The 19,187-nt window shown below is 50.7% G+C and overlaps 1 protein-coding gene across 1 annotated transcript in view; it reads left to right on the forward strand.

Annotated features, from left to right (window-relative positions):
• The window catches only part of mmp17a (matrix metallopeptidase 17a), a 59,925-nt gene that overhangs the window by 17,149 nt on the left and 23,589 nt on the right, over window positions 1–19,187 (forward strand). The window lies entirely within an intron of this gene.

The following is a 19,187-nucleotide window of genomic DNA, read 5'->3' on the forward strand; positions in this document are numbered from 1 at the left end:
AAATGTATACTGTATGTCACATCACATTATCTGAGTTATTGTTTCCCAATGTTCGGTGTTCACATTGAAAAACTATTTTTTCCCACTCTAACGTCTGAAATAAAATTTGTTGTTAAGGAATCGTTGGTTGAATAAATTCATCCATGCATGTTCACATTCTGAAATAATGGCAGCTGCCGTGCTTATTTATGTTTATAGTCATAGTTGTTTAAGCAACATTCATGTACCACCAAATAAATAAACCTGCTTCTTCGTCTTAAATTGCCAAATTTGTATGTTGGATTTGAGCCACAAAAACAAACTTGTTTTGTTAATCTTTGTAGGAAATCTAGCCTTCGCGTGGGATGATATGTGTGATGATAACCTACTGAACCGCACTCAGTTTTGGCTATATAGCTTGCATAATTGGGGAAATTCAGGTTCCCCGACATCTCCGCTTTCTCAAGTTTGGATAGTGTCAGGCTCGGTGGGATGGTCTTTCGATCTCTGTGGGCGTGAGCACGTCAGGCCGAAATGTGAAAAGACTTCCGCGGTAGGACACATCGATGTATCCTTTGCCTGGAGGTGAGGAGGGGCGGAGTTTGAAGCCGCTCCTTGTGTCTCCTGTAATACTGGCACACTGGAGGGAGGGAGTGGAGGTACTGTGGTGCTCTCCATGGATTTTGGAGGGAGGACACAAAGACCTGCTTCTGGGACACGGGTAGTGGAGGGGCGGAGGATGCATTTTTGGGTCTCACACTGAGATTCACATGTACATGTCACTCAGGTTCTGCATGGTGGTTTTTTCCATTCATCACTAGCATAAATAAGCGCTGTTCCATAAGCACAAGAGAACGGTCTTGCTGTTCAATGTTTTATTGCATTTCATAACCACGGTCGATCGTCCTGAAATGATGTGTGTGTGTGTGTGTGAGTGAGTGTGTGGCCAAAATCCATAATGAAATCTCACACGCACTCTCACACGCACTCTCACACACACACACACACACATACACACACATATACACACACACATACTTACACACACATATACATGCACACCCACACACACATATACGCACACACACACACAGACACATACACACACAGATACAGACACACTCACACATACTTACACACACATATACATGCACACACACACACATACTTACACACACAGATACAGACACACTCACACACATTTACACACACAATAGAGAATTCTCAGCGAGGTATAGACCGTGCTATCATGCCTCACCGTCTCAGTCCGTTCCCCTCAGTGTCCAGGGAGGACGTTAGGAGGTCTTTTCCACGGCGTGTGTTCAGCGTGACGAATCCACGGGCGGGGCGGTAAACGGCGCGGAATAAATGCCCCTTCGGGGGGGGGGGCCGTTTCCCCTCCCCCCTCCCCTGGCTCAGCACCTTCTCCAGAGCCGTTCCCTCAGGGGCTCCATCATCGAACGCTCGTTCAGCGGTTCGCCATCAAATAAAACCGCTGCTGCTGGAAAGGCTGAGACTGTTTTCTGCGTCTGCTCGCTCTTCCTGGAGTCGAATACTTCATTTTGTTTATTTACTTCCTATTTTATTTCATGCTGACATCTGATATTTTTGGGAGGGAAGGGGGTTCCTGGAGCCGTTCCGGGGGGGGGGGGGGGTAAATCACGGTCGCGTACGCGGCAGGCGGGTTTGATGTGGGTTTTTTGGCGCGGGTTCCCTGCGGGTAACTGATTAGGGGGTTTGTCCTAAAACAGTCCGGAACATTCCCGCGGTACTCTCATGGAGCGGGTGAACTCACCGCCGGGACCACAGACATCACAGAGCGCGCACTCAGAGAACTATTTTAGGGGTTCTGGGGAGTAGGGGGTGGGGGGAGAAACCACAATGTGGTAATGCGGAATGCCTTCTTGTGGATTGGGGGCGGGGGGGGGGGGGGGGTGTGGGGGTTTTTGAGTGTAGTAATGATCTGCATGGCCTGTGGTTTTCTGAAAGCCTGGAGAGGCATTTCTTCATGCTGTGTACATTCTGAAGGCTCCATGCCAGTGTGGCCTCAGTCTGGGTCCTACCTGATAAACCTGCCCCCCCCCCCCCCCCTTATCCCAGCAAACATGGCTGTCTCCATGGTCACCACGTGGATGACGCAGTAATCGCCCATGCTCACGCGCGTTAGATGTCCAAGCTTAAGTTCTTCCTTTCAAGGCCAGAATTGCTTTAGTGCTTCAGTGCAGCCTAAGAATGGAGGCTCTCCCTCATGTCCCGAAGTCTGCACGTTGGGTTTGACCCACAGGACAAGGGCACCCCCTCAGAACTGTTTACCCACACGGACCTGCAGGGAAATGAGCAGAGCATTGAGATGTTCGAGTGCATCTGCTTTAGGGCAGGGCCCTTATAAACACTCATCGATTACCTCCAACGATTTAATTAAAAACCCTTTTCTGGTACGAAGGTGACCGCACTCGTTCGGGGGAAGTCTGAGTTCCATTAACCTCTGCTTACCGGCGTTGTCAGGGCTGCTCTGCTGCTCTGCAGAGTCTCCTTGTGAATGGGACGCAGTGCGTCTCCCAGAGCAGCTAAAACTATGATGCCTTTCGGCCAAAAGGAAAGGTCAAGCACCCTCGACGGTGCTCCAAAAAAATGTTAATTTAAATTGCCAAATGGCTTCTTGTAAAAAGGTTTCTCATTAAAGAAACACAACTAGGGCCCGCTCTGCGACACAATAAAAAGGTTAGTTCACTGCATGTTTACTCTGTTGTAGTGCATTTGATCCCTGTTGGACTCGTAGGCTGAGTTGTATTAACACACGACCAAATTATCGGTGACCATTCAAGCGCAAACACGCCCGGCTGCGAGTGGAATGGCTGGTTTCGTCTCTCTCAAACGAAATATTTGTCGCCCTGCGCTATGGGTCGGTCGTTTCGCGGTCTGTAGCGAACCCGTTTGCGTCAACATGGGTCGGGTGTCACAACAGGAGGTCAATGTCAATAGAAGCATTTGGCGTTGCAAAAGTTTGTTGGTCAGTCATGCGTTTGCATTTTAGACTGACCCAGGCCAGGTTTAAACTCAAACAGCTGCCGCCATCGTGCTATTTTGGTGGCGTTATGAAATGCGCCACATAAAAAGATACATAAACACTTAACGCAGATGCAAGAAATATCTTGTTTATTTCAGTCTGTCTATTTTACATGCAAGCTGTGTTCAATTATGCAGTCAATGTCGGCTGCTTAGGTACCTGTACGGAGGCAATCAGTGTGAGAGTCTTAATGGGAGGCACGAGGACCTCGAGAGACGAGCTATAGTCTGCCCGTCAGTCATTTGCGTTTGTTAAATGCGTGTCGGTTCCGCTGGTTCTTGTTATGTAAATTTTTTTAAACCGTCTCGGCAGTGGAATGTGGTACGTAACGGGACGCCGTTTGAGAGAGGGCAATTACAGGCAGCGCCGTTTACGATGGCTGTTCAGGGACGGCGGCAAAACCGCGAAAATCGGAGCTATTTACTCCGTACGCTGAGCTCGGAACGAGCTCGCTTTCGCGGGCGCGTGCGGCCCGGGCCAGGGCAGCGATCGAGAGGACCTTCGGAATGTTAAAAAACGCGCGTCTGACATTTCGGGCCGGGCGGGCGGTACGTTCCGATACAGTCGTCGGAAAGCTAGCGGGTTCTCTGCGGAGCTCCGTGTGCACCGCATAGTAATGCGCTGTGAAGAATACGTAGCGGTAGCGGCTTGTGCACTCTGGGCGCGTAGCCTAGGCTCGGTTCCCTGGTAGGACTCCGCTGTTGTGCCCTTGAGCAAGGTGCTTAAACTGAAGCGCTTCAATACGGGTCCAGCTGTACAAACAGATGTGGAAAAAAACGCAAAGAATCCGTGTGTGTGAATGGATGCAAAGAATGCAGGAGAGAGCAGGGACTCGCTGGCTGTGGAGCTGCATCTCTACTGACTGTGCATCCATCTGCTCAAGTGCATGTCTGAAATAGTTTAAGTAGTGATTTTGTTTTTTTTGTTTTAAAAAGTGGTTTTGAACAAAAATTTACAGCCAAGAAACAAAGAAACGAGCACTGTCCGGCATATAAATGGAAAATGTATTTTGTTTTAGGGGGAAATATATATGCGAATTAAAACTATTTCATCTCACCGTAGTTTTGATAGCACACGTAATGTTCGGTAGAAAGGCTCGTGATGGAGCCTCTAGTAACGCGCTTGCTCTTCAGCCGTGACAAAATGGTAAATGGTAAATGGACTGCATTTATATAGCGCTTTTATCCAAAGCGCTTTACAATTGATGCCTCTCATTCGCCAGAGCAGTTAGGGGTTAGGTGTCTTGCTCAAGGACACTTCGACACGCCCAGGGGGGGGTTTGAACCGGCAACCCTCCGACTGCCAGACAATCGGTCTTACCTCCTGAGCTATGTCGCAGACAAAAATTAGCAGATAGCTAGCAGTTTTTAAAGGGAAAGATTTGGGGGGATCTGATTGGCACTAATGAAGCCAAATCCTCATCACACCCACAGCTAATTTATTGCTATCAATCCTGCCTCTTTAATGACTGTGTCTTGGTGGAGCTTACACTTGAGCTGGACACACCCTAATTTGCCAACGCCTTGTGTTAGGGCTAGTGTTTGACGACTGCACTTAGACTACGGAAAATTGGGCCCTGAATGTTTTACTGTGTTAAGGCATTAGTTTCATCTTGATGTAAAACAAATAAATGTGCCACTCAATTGGCTTTCAACACCGCATGTCACAAAAATGTCACGGTCTTGTGAAAAGCCAGAGTTTGCGACGCTCTAGGTCACTGGCACGCTTTGTGCGATCTCTTGGGGAAGAGAGCGGGCGCTGCCGGGTTCACGTCAGCTCGGAACCCTGTGGGGTTCCGCGTTCCCCGTTTCCATAGCGCCCATTCTCATTCCGTTCTCACAACCGGTCGTTTGCAACCTGCGGTCGTGATTTAATCCGTGCTTGTAACTGGAGCTCGAAATGCATCGGTACAATCCAATCAACACGCTTTTATTATGTTGGCTTTTCCCCCACTGCATTGTTTTCGTGTCGCACTGACAGGGGCTTGGGCAGGCCCGGTCCCGGGCGAGCCAGGGGGGTTTCTGCCGCGTGCTCCGGCACTGTGCCGGGCCGAATAACTGGACTAATTATCCGGCTCGGCAGCCAATCGCTGCAGGCACACGCTGCTGTGCCGTCCGGGCTCAATGCGCGGGCCAAGGCTCTTTATCAAATCTGGAAACTGTGGGGTAGCGTAAACCCCCCCCGGCTCCGCCCCTGGGAGGTCCCGTGGCGTCCTGCCCAGGGACATCCGGCCAGAGTCGGCGCTGGCACGGGCAGGAGCTGAAGTCAGGATTCGAGCGCTATCTGGAGCAAACGAAAATCCCTGGAGAGTTTGATAGTGAAGCCTCGAGCACAGGCAGTTTGGAAAACCAGTCCAACACCATGTCAGTCACCCCTGACAGAGTTTTGGTTTGTCCAACAAAATTGTTTCTCTGGTTTTTCTTGGCTTGTGAAACCCAGTGAAAGCGCTTGGCTGGTCGAGCCAAAGCTTTACAGAACATTGCGATGGGTGAGTGATGGGTGAGTCCAAACAAAACTCTGGGTTCTGTCAGGACCACTGTCATCAAAGTAACATCTTTATTAACAATAAACTCTACAGTTCTGTTTGGCGGTATGACTCTGTTCTGGGAGCTCTCCCGCCAACCACGCAGCCCGTGTGGATAAGGCCGGGAGGCCAGCAGCCAAACCCCCCCTAGAGGGGTACACACAGAACAGATCCAGCAGCAAAGCAAATTCTTAACACATAGGGATGGAGCTGGGGTGGTGGAGGGGATTTGCAACACAACGTACAGATAGCTGCATGCAGGAGGAGCAGCTGAATGAGTGGAGGGAGGCTGTTTAAGTAGACCGCCCTGTTAAGTGAATGTACTGTGATAGGCGAACCTCACTCAGCTGAGCCATCAGCTGATTCAGCCGGAGCGCTTGACTCTGGTGGCCTGCCAGAACTACGCGATTCTGTGAGCTCACCGAGCCATCCAGGCTGACAGCCAGAGCAGCCGCCATGTTTTGGCACAGCTGTTTGGGAGAGCGTTCTTCTCTGTGACCTCTGTTTGAGAGAGCGTTCTTCTCTGTGACCTCTGTTTGGGAGAGCGTTCTTCTCTGTGACCTCTGTTTGAGAGAGCGTTCTTCTCTGTGATCTCCTCTGTTTGAGAGAGCGTTCTTCTCTGTGACCTCTGTTTGGGAGAGCGTTCTTCTCTGTGACCTCTGTTTGAGAGAGCGTTCTTCTCTGTGATCTCCTCTGTGTGTGTGTGTGTGTGTGTGTGTGTGCATATGAGCATGTGTGGGGGTGTGTATATGGGTGTGAGAGAGTGTGTCAGTGTGTGAGTGTGTGTGTCTGTGTGTGTGTCTGTGTATGTGTATGTGTGTGTCTGCATATTTTTGTGTGTGCGTGATAGCATGTGTGTGTCTGTGTGTGTACGTGTGTGTGTGCCTGCATGCCTATATGTGTGTGGACAGAGTGTAGCACAGTGGGTAAGGAACTGGACTTGTAACCGAAAGGTCGCAGGTTCGATTCCCGGGTAGGACACTGCCGTTGTACCCTTGAGCAAGGTACTTAACCGAAATTGCTTCAGTATATATCCAGCTGTATAAATGGATACAATGTAAAAATGCTATGTAAAAAAGTTGTGTAAGTCGCTCTGGATAAGAGCGTCTGCTAAATGCCTCTAATGTAATGTGTGTGTGTGTGCATCTGTTTTTGTCTGTGCTTCTGTGTGTGTGTGCGCGTGTGGCTGATGTTAAAGTGGGTTTGACACAGGCTCTGCTGAGGGACTGCAGAGTTTATCTACTTAATTTCACTTCAGCTTCCAGTTTCATTTATAAACTGAGTCAGACCTGAGCTGGGTCCCCACCAGCAACCATGCAGCTGAGCAACCTCACAGGAACTCATTACTCCTCACAGGAACTCATTACTCCTCACAGGAACTCATTACTCCTCACAGGAACTCATTACACCTCACAGGAACTCATTACTGCTCACATGAACTCATCACTGCTCACAGGAAGTCATTACTGCTCACAGGAACTCATGACTCCTCACATGAACTCATGACTCCTCACAGGAACTCATTAATCCTCACAGGAACTCATTACTCATCACAGGAACTCATTACACCTCACAGGAACTCATTACACCTCACAGGAACTCATTACTCCTCACAGAAACTCATGACTCCTCACAGGAACTCATTACTTCTCACAGGAACTCATTACACCTCACAGGAACTTATTACTCCTCACAGGAACTCATTACTCCTCACAGGAACACGCTCACACAGACTGCCGTGCTGTCACGATGGGCCTCATTAGCCTTCGCCGTTCCTCTCTCCAAACATCCGGCTCGCTCGCGCCTGTGGGGATCCCGCCAGACTTAATCCTGTCTGGCACGGCGCGGTCAGAAGCGCCCGTGTTTGTCCCGGGGCGGTGGAGTGTGGCTGTAGGGAAACCGGGCCTGTAACTCAGAGGCTGTGGGTCAGACTCCCAGCTGAGGAGTTGCCGTTGTGCCCTTGAGCGAGGCTCTTAACTCGAGTCGCTTCAATAAAACATGCAGCTGTATAAATAAATGGGTTGTATGCAATAATGTAATCTGCGTAAGCCTCTGTGGGTAAGAGCGTGTGCTAAATGTAATACAATGAGGGGATATTGCAGTGAGGTGTAATGTGTCTTTGTTTTCTTAAAGGAGAGTGAACAGTTCACCCTCCTCATGTTTCCTGTTCATCGTATTCAGACGGGGGGCAGGCTTCGCCAGTTACAGACAGGAGTCAGAGTGCAGGCCACAGAGAGCCGGGGCGGGTAATTGAACTCCCGTGGCCACACAGGGGCATTCGTATATGGATGGTGAGTGGGACTGCACCAAAAGCCCACACGCCCTCCTGTAATGTGTATTTTGGTACGGTCTGGTGGGAGGAACTTTATATATAAAGGGTGACTCCCTGAGCTGGGGAGGAGTAAAGTGAGTTCTTTACTTGTGTGCATATGAGTGATTAACTAAGTTTCTGTCTGGTTAACCACTGGGTGACATTTTGTGTCATCTTTTGCGCCTCTTGAGATGCCTGTCCAATAACGGTTCATTTTGGCTCGGGCGTTTGTTTTGGGGGGGCTGGGGGGGGGGGTTTTAAGCTGCTGCAGGCTGTGCCTTGTGACCTACCCTCGGGCTACAGGGCGGGGGTATCAGGATTTCGGGTAGCTCTGTGTGGCAGTGGGTAGCCCGGTCCGGTAACCGCGTACACAGGTGAAGTTCCAGACGAGGCACGTCCGCCGCTCTGAGACCCACGGAACGCCGACGCTGTCCCGCTCCGCCGGTCCCGCACGCCGCTCCCCGATGTTCCGCACGCCGTCCGAGACAAAAACCGGTCCGGTGGGATTTTTTTCCAGCTGTTCCATATGGTCGCGTTAACAGACGCATTTGCAACCGTGTCGCCTGTGAGCCTTTCTTAGCATCCTTAATTTCACTGCTGCTTTCATTTCTGCCAACCACACCCCCCCCAACCCCCCCACACTCAAATTAGGCTACTCACCCCCCCCCCCCCCCCCCCCCAATGGGATTTGTCAGTTACTTCCCTGAGCCATCCAGCAAAGAATGGTCTCAGCGTGGAATGGTGTTAAAATCGATGGTGTGAGAAATGAGTTGTGTTTTAAAGAAAGACTCTTATCTCTCTCAATAAAGAAGGCTGATATCGCAGAAGGAGAGCGCAGTAAAATCGGGACATAAACCTTCCTTTCAGCTCATCTTGGCTCCTGGTCTTGCCTTCAGTGGCGAATCCGTCAGAGTTTAAGCTTGATTGATCACAGCAAACTATTCGTTTATGAGTAATGCTCAGTTTGTGCTGTGTTTTCCTGAATCAAACCCTAAGTGGCTAGATCCACCAAATGAATGTCATTTGAAATATAAGCACATTTCAGCAGAGTCCCAAACATTTCCATTGTACCCCAGCCAAGCACGGTGATTTAAATCTTTGTGACAAGCTCGTGTAAGTTAATTTGAGAGCGGGTTTTTTACTAAATTCAGAAACCCTTCAAAGAATCAAATCTTGTTTGTCTAAGTGGACCTCGACAGAGCGAAATGGTCGTGTTTATTACAGCACTTCAGAATACGCAACCAACCCGTTGTACCATTGAAAGCATAAACAACCATACTTTCCCATGGGGGTTTACACTGGTCAGATGCTTACGCAGTGGATGGATGATGAGAGCCCTGATTGGCTGCATGTCCACAGCCAATCAGGGCTCTTGTTTCACAGTGAGCTCATGTTGTCCTGCTCTTTGTTTCCCTTATTCGCCGTCAGCAGTGACACTATGACCTCGCACCAGTGCTGTCCCACCCGTACCCCCCACAAACCAGGAGTGTGAAGCAGGTTCAGACTCTGCTGTCCAATCAGAATGCTCCTGGGGAGCTAACACCAATCAGAGGGAGGCACACCCCTTTACTGATGATAGTCCCCAGCCTAGAGGGCGGGCGCTATATGGGACACGTATGGAGCAGTGCAGTGGGGACACTCAGCCTGCTTAAACCCCCAACACTCCCCCCCCCCCCCACCCGGGCCAGCGGGCCCTGCCGGACGGTCCGGCCCATAGTGGGTGTGGCCTCTGCCCGGGGGGGGGGGGGGGGGGGGGGGGGTTGGGAGGGGCGTACAGCCTGCCCTGCCCTCCGGCTCGGCTCCTCCCTCTCTCCTGCAGCCATGTTGGAAAACGCGGACCTGCGGGTTCCTGCCGCTCCCCAGCCGGAGACGCTTCCCGTTCCCCGCTCGGCCTCGTGTCTGTAATCCCTCTCCGCTCGGAGCGATGCAGGCCCGGCTTCATTATCATTCCAAACGGGAATGCTCAAAAACACTCAAAAATGTCATTTTCATTTATACATTTCTTTAAATCAGCCCTTGCGATATACGTGCCGGGAAAGAATGATTAGATTCGCTGTGCGGTGTTTCCAGCAGCCGAGTTCCCCATTTAAAGTTCCTGAAGTGAAGTAAAATGTGTCATTATTGTCCTTCCGGCAGGTAAAGTGAAGCAGATTTGAATGGCTGCTCTACTTTCAGTGTCTCTGAGGACACGCACACTGGTGGGTTTAATGCCATGTGACACACACGCACACACACATACACACACCCACACACACGCACTCACACACACACACACACACACACACGCACTCACACACACTCACACACACACACGCACTCACACACACACACACACACGCGCACGCGCGCGCACACACACGCACGCACTCACACACACACACACACACACACACACACGCAGTCACACACACACACACACGCACTCACACACATACACGCACGCGCACACACACACACACACACACGCACACTGAGGATGCGCACACTGGTGGGTTTAATGCCATGTGTCACACTCACACACGCACACACTCACACACGCACACACACACACACACTCACACACACGCACTCACACACACACGCACGCACACACACACACACACTCACACTGAGGATGCGCACACTGGTGTGTTTAATGCCATGTGTCACACACACACCCACGCTCACACACATGCGCTCACACACACACACTGAGGACGCGCACACTGGTGTGTTTAATGCCATGTGTCACACACACTCACAAACACACACACATTGAGGACGCGCACACTGGTGTGTTTAATGCCACGTGTCTCACACACACACACACATGCACACTCACACACACACACGCACCCTCACACACGCTCTCACACACACACACTGAGGACGTGCACACTGGTGTGTTTAATGACATGTCTCACACACACACACACACGCTTGCACACACACACACACACACACGTTTGCACACACACACACGCTTGCACACACACACACACACACACGCACACGTTTGCACACACACACACACGCTTGCACACACACACACACACACACGTTTGCACACACACACACACACACACGCACACGTTTGCACACACACACACACGCTTGCACACACACACACACACACACACATTCAGAGGCAGAAGATAATGTACCCCCTCTTCTTTTGCTCTTCCTCTGTTCCATCACATACCATTAGGACCGGTGCTTCTTACATCAGTCTCGTAAGGAGGAGGAGGAGCCAGCATGCTTCCCACACACTTTATGGCCAATTAAGGACAATTATCAGATCTACACTCAGTGGCCACTTTATTAGGTAGACCTGCTTGTTAATGGAAATAGCCTACTCCTCCAAACAGAGAACCATGTGGCAGCCACTGAATATTTAAAGCGTGCAGACATGGTGAGGAGGTTAAGTTGTTGTTGTTTTACCAAACTTTGGAATGGCATGATCTAAGTGACTTTGAAGGTGTTATGATTGTCGTTGTCAGACGTGATGGTTCCAGCATCTCAGAAACAGCCGCTCTCCTGGGATTCCCAAGCACTGCGGTCTGTAGAGTTTACGGAGAACGGTGCGATAAAAAAACACCAAGTGAGTGGCAGTTCTGCGAATGAGAAAAAATTGTCAGAGGGAGAGGTCAGAGCAGAACCGACGGACCTGTTCCAGCGAACAGGAAGGCCAGAAATGCTGTAATAAGAGCTGCGTACAGCGGCGTGCAGAAGGGCGTCTCTCTGAACGCATGAAGCAGAACACCACGCCGGGTTCCACTCCTGTCAGCTAAGCGCAGGGAGATGAGGCTACAGTGATGATAAGGTCTGCCAGAAACAGCATGAGTCCATAGATCCATCCTGCCTTGTGTCTATGGTACAGGCCGGTGGTGGTGTAACGGTGCGAGGAATGATTTCTTGCCGCACCTTAGGACCCCGCAATACCACACGAGCATCATTTGACTGCCACATCATTCCAAAGCATTGTTGCATTGACCATGTGCATCCCTTTATGGCCAAAGTCTACTGTTTGTGAAATGGACACATCCAGCAGGATAATGCTCCACATCGTCTCAAGCTGGCTCCACGACCATGGCAGGGACTTCAGTTTACTCCCGTGGCCTCCCCAGTCCCCAGATCTCGGTCCAATGGAGAACCTTTTTCGGATGATATGGGAAGAGAGGTTCACAGCATTTCATGTGGCTGAAAATTCTGCAAGAACTGCTTGATGGTATCAGTGCTAGTAACATTCAGTGCTAGTTTGTACTTGGCAGTATTGTTTGTTTGTTTGCTGAACAGGTTACTCTACAGGGTTGGAGTCCTGATCTATGTGGTCACTTCTGGCACTACGATCTTTACTTCACTCTAGTGTGTTTCTTTTGCACCTCTGCACCTTGAACTGATGCACTTGTTGTACGTCGCTCTGGATAAGAGCGTCTGCTAAATGCCTGTAATGCAATGTAATGTAATGTATCAAGTCAGCTTGGAGCAACGTCTCAGTGCCGTGTTGAATCCATGCCTCGAAGAAGTCTGGGCGTTATGGAATCAAAAGTGGGTCCTACCCGGTACTAGATATGTGTACGTAATAAACTCCGAACATAAACATAAAATCATATTTAAATAGTTTGTATATACAGGAGCTTAATTAAATCCAAAATCCAATTAATTGTGTCAAATCTTGTGATTACATTGGAAAAGCTACAGTACCGTATATGTATAACTTAAATCAATTAAATCACATCTGACTGTGTGAGCATACTGTGGAAGATACAGTAGTATTGTAACGTGCCAAAGTGTCAAATGTTCTGTGCTATATCGGTCTGGAGAATGCCGAGCCTGGTCAGCCCGAAATTAGCGGATGGCATTATCGTAGTGTATTTCTCGCGGTGTGTATTCTGGGTTACTGTCACTGCTGGGGCGTTTATGCAGGGGCGAAGGTCCCTTCGTCCTGATCGTGCTCCCAGCTCTGGCATCCGTCTGTAGGGCAGCTGTGGAAACGGAGAGCTGTTGATCTCATCTCACGGGTTTTAAAACGGCAAGCCGCTCTTTCAGTGCACCTTTACGTCCTCGTCGGTCACTTTTTTCTTTTTGTTTTTGTTCCTGTCGTACGCTGCGAGGGCTCAGTCCCCCCTCTCGCTTCCTGTCGGCTGTTTGTGATGCGTGGGGGTGTGCGGGTGTTTGTGATGCGTGGGGGTGTGCGGGTGTTTGTGATGCGTGGGGGTGTGCGGCTGTTTGTGATGCGTGGGGGTGTGCGGGTGTTTGTGATGCGTGGGGGTGTGCGGGTGTTTGTGATGCGTGGGGGTGTGCGGGTGTTTGTGATGCGTGGGGGTGTGGGGGTGTTTGTGATGCGTGGGGGTGTGCGGCTGTTTGTGATGCGTGGGGGTGTGCGGGTGTTTGTGATGTGTGGGGGGGTGCGGGTGTTTGTGATGCGTGGGGGTGTGCGGGTGTTTGTGATGCGTGGGGGTGTGCGGGTGTTTGTGATGCGTGGGGGGGTGCGGGTGGGAAATTAGCGGCGGGAAACGGAGACGGGCGGCGAGCGAGTGGAAAGGCGCGAGATCGATACGTCCGTCCCGCCCGGGCGATGAAGTCAGACCCAGCGCCGCCCCGAGCCCATCTGGCCTCCGCGCTTAAAATGAATACGCCATCGCTCCCCCTGCGGATGTCAATCGGGGGGGGGGCAGAAAACAAAAACTCGGGCATTTGAGAACCAGTTCCGGCTCGAGGGCCCTCGTCTGCGCATTACGACGAGGCCACGAGAGCAGGCTGTTACCAAACGCGAGAGAAGAAATAATTGGGGAAAAAATACGGGTTAAAAAATCAGCCGCCTCCTTTAAAATAAAGGGACTGGGTGAAATCCCGTTCCACAGTCCGTTTGCCACGTGTAATCAGTGTAATAACCCAGCGCAAGATGCAGCCTTTGCGCAGGGAAACGGCTTTTTTAAAATAACGATCTGTGTTCATATGGTAACCGCTATTCAGCGCGCTATTCCCTCAAAGCGAGTGTTGGAGTCGGAGCGTTTGGGAGCGATTGAATACGGATGTGGGGGCGAACGGGAGCGAAAACTGCCGTACGAGCTCCATTTCAGACCTGTTGTGAATAAACAGACTTTACTGCTCAAAGAGTGTTCCAGTGGAGCTGTGTGTGCGTGTGTGTGTGTGTGTGTGTGTGTGTGCAGGTGTCAGTGTTCCAGTGTGTGTGTGTGTGTGTGTGTGTGCAGGTGTCAGTGTTCCAGTGGAGCTGTGTGTGCAGGTGTCAGTGTTCCAGTGGAGCTGTGTGTGCAGGTGTCAGTGTTCCAGTGGGGCTGTGTGTGTGTGTGTGTGTGTGTGTGTGTGTGCAGGTGTCAGTGTTCCAGTGGGGCTGTGTGTGTGTGTGTGTGTGTGTGTGTGCTGGTGTCAGTGTTCCAGTGGGGGCTGTGTGTGTGTGTGTGTGTGTGTGTGCAGGTGTCAGTGTTCCAGTGAGGCTGTGTGTGTGTGTGTGTGTGTGTGTGTGTGCATGTGTCAGTGTTCTAGTGGGGCTGTGTGTGTGTGTGTGTGTGTGTGTGTGTGCAAGTGTCAGTGTTCCAGTGGGGCTGTGTGTGTGTGTGTGTGTGTGTGTGTGCAGGTGTCAGTGTTCCAGTGGGGGCTGTGTGTGTGTGTGTGTGTGTGTGTGTGTGCGCTGGTGTCAGTGTTCCAGTGGAGCTGTGTGTGCAGGTGTCAGTGTTCCAGTGGAGCTGTGTGTGTGTGTGTGTGTGTGTGTGTGTGCAGGTGTCAGTGTTCTAGTGGGGCTGTGTGTGTGTGTGTGTGTGTGTGTGTCCAGGTCTCAGTGTTCCAGTCGGGCTGTGTGTGTGCAGGTGTCAGTGTTCCAGTGGGGCTGTGTGTGTGTGTGTGTGTGTGTGTGCAGGTGTCAGTGTTCTAGTGGGGCTGTGTGTGTGTGTGTGTGTGTGTGTGTGTGTGTGTGTGTGCAAGTGTCAGTGTTCCAGTGGGGGCTGTGTGTCTGTGTGTGTGTGTGTGCAGGTGTCAGTGTTCCAGTGGGGCTGTGTGTGTGTGTGTGTGTGTGCAGGTGTCAGTGTTCCAGTGGGGGCTGTGTGTGTGTGTGTGTGTGTGTGTGTGTGTGTGTGCTGGTGTCAGTGTTCCAGTGGAGCTGTGTGTGCAGGTGTCAGTGTTCCAGTGGGGCTGTGTGTGTGTGTGTGTGCAGGTGTCAGTGTTCCAGTGGGGCTGTGTGTGTGTGTGTGTGTGTGTGTGTGTGTGTGTGTGTGTGTGTGCAGGTGTCAGTGTTCTAGTGGGGCTGTGTGTGTGTGTGTGCAGGTCTCAGTGTTCCAGTCGGGCTGTGTGTGTGCAGGTGTCAGTGTTCCAGTGGGGCTGTGTGTGTGTGTGTGTGTGTGTGTGCAGGTGTCAGTGTTCTAGTGGGGCTGTGTGTGTGTGTGTGTGTGTGTGTGTGTGTGCAGGTCTCAGTGTTCCAGTCGGGCTGTGTGTGTGCAGGTGTCAGTGTTCCATTGGGGCTGTGTGTGTGTGTGTGTTTGTGTGCAGGTGTCAGTGTTCTAGTGGGGCTGTGTGTGTGTGTGTGTGTGTGTGTGTGTGTGTGTGTGCAGGTGTCAGTGTTCTAGTGGGGCTGTGTGTGTGTGTGTGTGTGCAGGTCTCAGTGTTCCAGTGGGGCTGTGTGTGTGCAGGTGTCAGTGTTCTAGTGGGGCTGTGTGTGTGTGTGTGTGTGTGTGCAAGTGTCAGTGTTCCAGTGGGGCTGTGTGTGTGTGTGTGTGTGTGTGTGTGTGCTGGTGTCAGTGTTCCAGTGGGGGCTGTGTGTGTGTGTGTGTGTGTGTGCAGGTGTCAGTGTTCCAGTGTGTTTCACCGTGACCTCGCTCGGAAACAAGCCCGTAACCTCAATCACGGATAAATCTTCGCCCCCGCAGAAAACGGCTATTACCGGGCCACCTAAGAGAGCGGTAACGGAAAATTTGCTAAAAAAAAAAAATCTCTCACATCTCCCTTCAGAGCCCTGGAGCCGGAGGTAGGGGCCGACGCCAGGTCACGCTCCACTGCTCCCCGAACTCCTGAGCGAAACACATTTTAATCTCAATAAGACAACCCGCGTGAATAAGGCATAAATATACCGAAGGAAGCGCTAAGACGTAGCGGCGTGAGCGGGCCGCTGCGCTCATCTGGGCTTGCTCGCGTGTGCGGTCTGAAGAGCGGGGGTGGGGGGGGTGGGGGGGGTGGGGGGGGTGGGGGGGGGGGTGGGGGGGGGGGGGGGGTCTCGCACCCCGGGCCCGATGGGCTGCAGCTTCTGCTTTCGCATCGAAATGAGAAAAGAATTTAGAGCCAATAAAGCAGGGAGGCGAGCTAGCGGTGCGCTGAGCTGCTTCAGGCTGAGCCGCTGAGTGCTGAGTCAAAGCACAGAACCTGCAGGCCCCGGAGCTCTGAGGAGCCGGGCTGGGAGCCCTGCTGTCTGCGCAGTGTGAACTGTGTGTGTGTGTGTACAGAGAAATAATGAGCCTGCACAAACTGTGTACACACTATACACACACACTCTCACTCACATACACACTCTCACACACACACACTCTCACTCACATACACACTCTCACACACACACACACCCACACACACACACACACCCACACACACACAGAAATAATGAGCCTGCACAAACTGCGTGCACGCTATACACACACACTCTCACTCACATGCACACTCTCACACACACACACCCACACACACACTCTCACTCACATACACACTCTCTCACACACACACACACACCCACACACACACTCTCACTCACATACACACTCTCACACACACACACAGAAATAATGAGCCTGCACAAACTGCGTGCACGCTATACACACACACTCTCACTCACATGCACACTCTCACACACACACACCCACACACACACACCCACACACACACACACTCTCACTCACATACACACCCTCACACACACACACACCCACACACGCACACAGAAATAATGAGCCTGCACAAACTGTATACACGCTATACACTCACACTCTCACTTACATACACACTCTCACACACACACACACCCACACACACACACAGAAATAATGAGCCTGCACAAACTGCGTGCACGCTATACACACACACTCTCACTCACATGCACACTCTCACACACACACACCCACACACACACTCTCACTCACATACACACTCTCTCACACACACACACACACCCACACACACACTCTCACTCACATACACACTCTCACACACACACACAGAAATAATGAGCCTGCACAAACTGCGTGCACGCTATACACACACACTCTCACTCACATGCACACTCTCACACACACACACCCACACACACACACCCACACACACACACACTCTCACTCACATACACACCCTCACACACACACACACCCACACACGCACACAGAAATAATGAGCCTGCACAAACTGTGTACACGCTATACACTCACACTCTCACTTACATACACACTCTCACACACACACACACCCACACACACACACAGAAATAATGAGCCTGCACAAACTGCGTACACGCTATACACACACACTCTCACTCACACACACACTCTCACTCACATACACTCTCTCACACACCCACACACACACACACAGAAATAATGAGCCTGCAGATACTGTGTACACTATATACACACACACTCTCACTCACATACACACTCACACACACACACACAGAAATAATGAGCCTGCACAAACTGTGTACACGCTATACACTCACACTCTCACTTACATACACACTCTCACACACACACACACCCACACACACACACAGAAATAATGAGCCTGCACAAACTGCGTACACGCTATACACACACACTCTCACTCACATACACTCTCTCACACACACACACACACCCACACACACACACACAGAAATAATGAGCCTGCAGATACTGTGTACACTATATACACACACACTCTCACTCACATACACACTCACACACACACACACTCTCACACACACACAGAAATAATGAGCCTGCACAAACTGTGTACACGCTATACACTCACACTCTCACTTACATACACACTCTCACACACACACACACCCACACACACACACAGAAATAATGAGCCTGCACAAACTGCGTACACGCTATACACACACACTCTCACACACACACACACCCACACACACACACAGAAATAATGAGCCTGCAGATACTGTGTACACTATATACACACACACTCTCACTCACATACACACTCACACACACACACACTCTCACACACACACAGAAATAATGAGCCTGCACAAACTGCGTACACGCTATACACACACACTCACATGCACTCACACACAAACTAACACACACGCATATGCACACATTGTCTCACACACATACACACACACACACAGAAATAATGAGCCTTAAGGCCACTGTGTGCACTCTATACACACAAATAGACACACATTCACACGCACACACACACACACATATACACTGTCTCACACACTCACATACAGACACACAGACATAATGAGCCTACAGGTCACTGCGTACACTGTATAGACACACACACACACACACACACACACACTCACACACACACTCACATTCACACACAAACATTGTCTCACACACACGCTCACGCACACACACAGATTAATGAGCATACAGGTCACTGTGTACACTGTATACGTTCACACACACATATGCACACACTGTCTCACACACACACTCACATACACGCGCAAGCACACAGAAATAATGAGCCTGCACAAACTGCGTACACGCTATACACACACACTCTCACACACACACACACACCCACACACGCACACAGAAATAATGAGCCTGCATACAGTCTCACACGCACACACACACTCACACAAACACTCTCAGTCTCACGCGCACACACTCACACTTTCTCGAACACCTCCCTCCAACTGTCCCGTAATCCTCGTCTTCACAAGGATGGGGTGCCATGAAGTCACCGCGGATGTCTTTATTGGAGTCTCCTTTTCAATTCACTGGAAAATAATGAATTCCCCACGGCGCGCGCTCGCACACAGACACACACACACACACACACACACACACACACACACACACACACACACACACACAAACAAAATTAGCTTCTGTTTTGAAGCTGCATCAGCCTTGTAAAGGCCTGGCTTCAAGGAAAGCACTGGCAGGGAATTGTTTTTTGAATGTGTACGATGGGAGAACGGGATTGGGTTTTATTGGATTTTTTTTTTAAAGCAATAAAAATTGTTATTTGAGAAGGCAAAAGCTGCAATTCTTCAGTGAGCCGTACGTTAGGCCCAGCAACGGGCCCGGTGACGTGCTCGCTAAACGCAGGCCGTATATTCACAGGTGCAGAGCGATCGA

The sequence above is a fragment of the Anguilla anguilla genome, chromosome 14 (assembly GCF_013347855.1).
Source record: "Anguilla anguilla isolate fAngAng1 chromosome 14, fAngAng1.pri, whole genome shotgun sequence".
Lineage (NCBI taxonomy): Eukaryota > Metazoa > Chordata > Actinopteri > Anguilliformes > Anguillidae > Anguilla > Anguilla anguilla.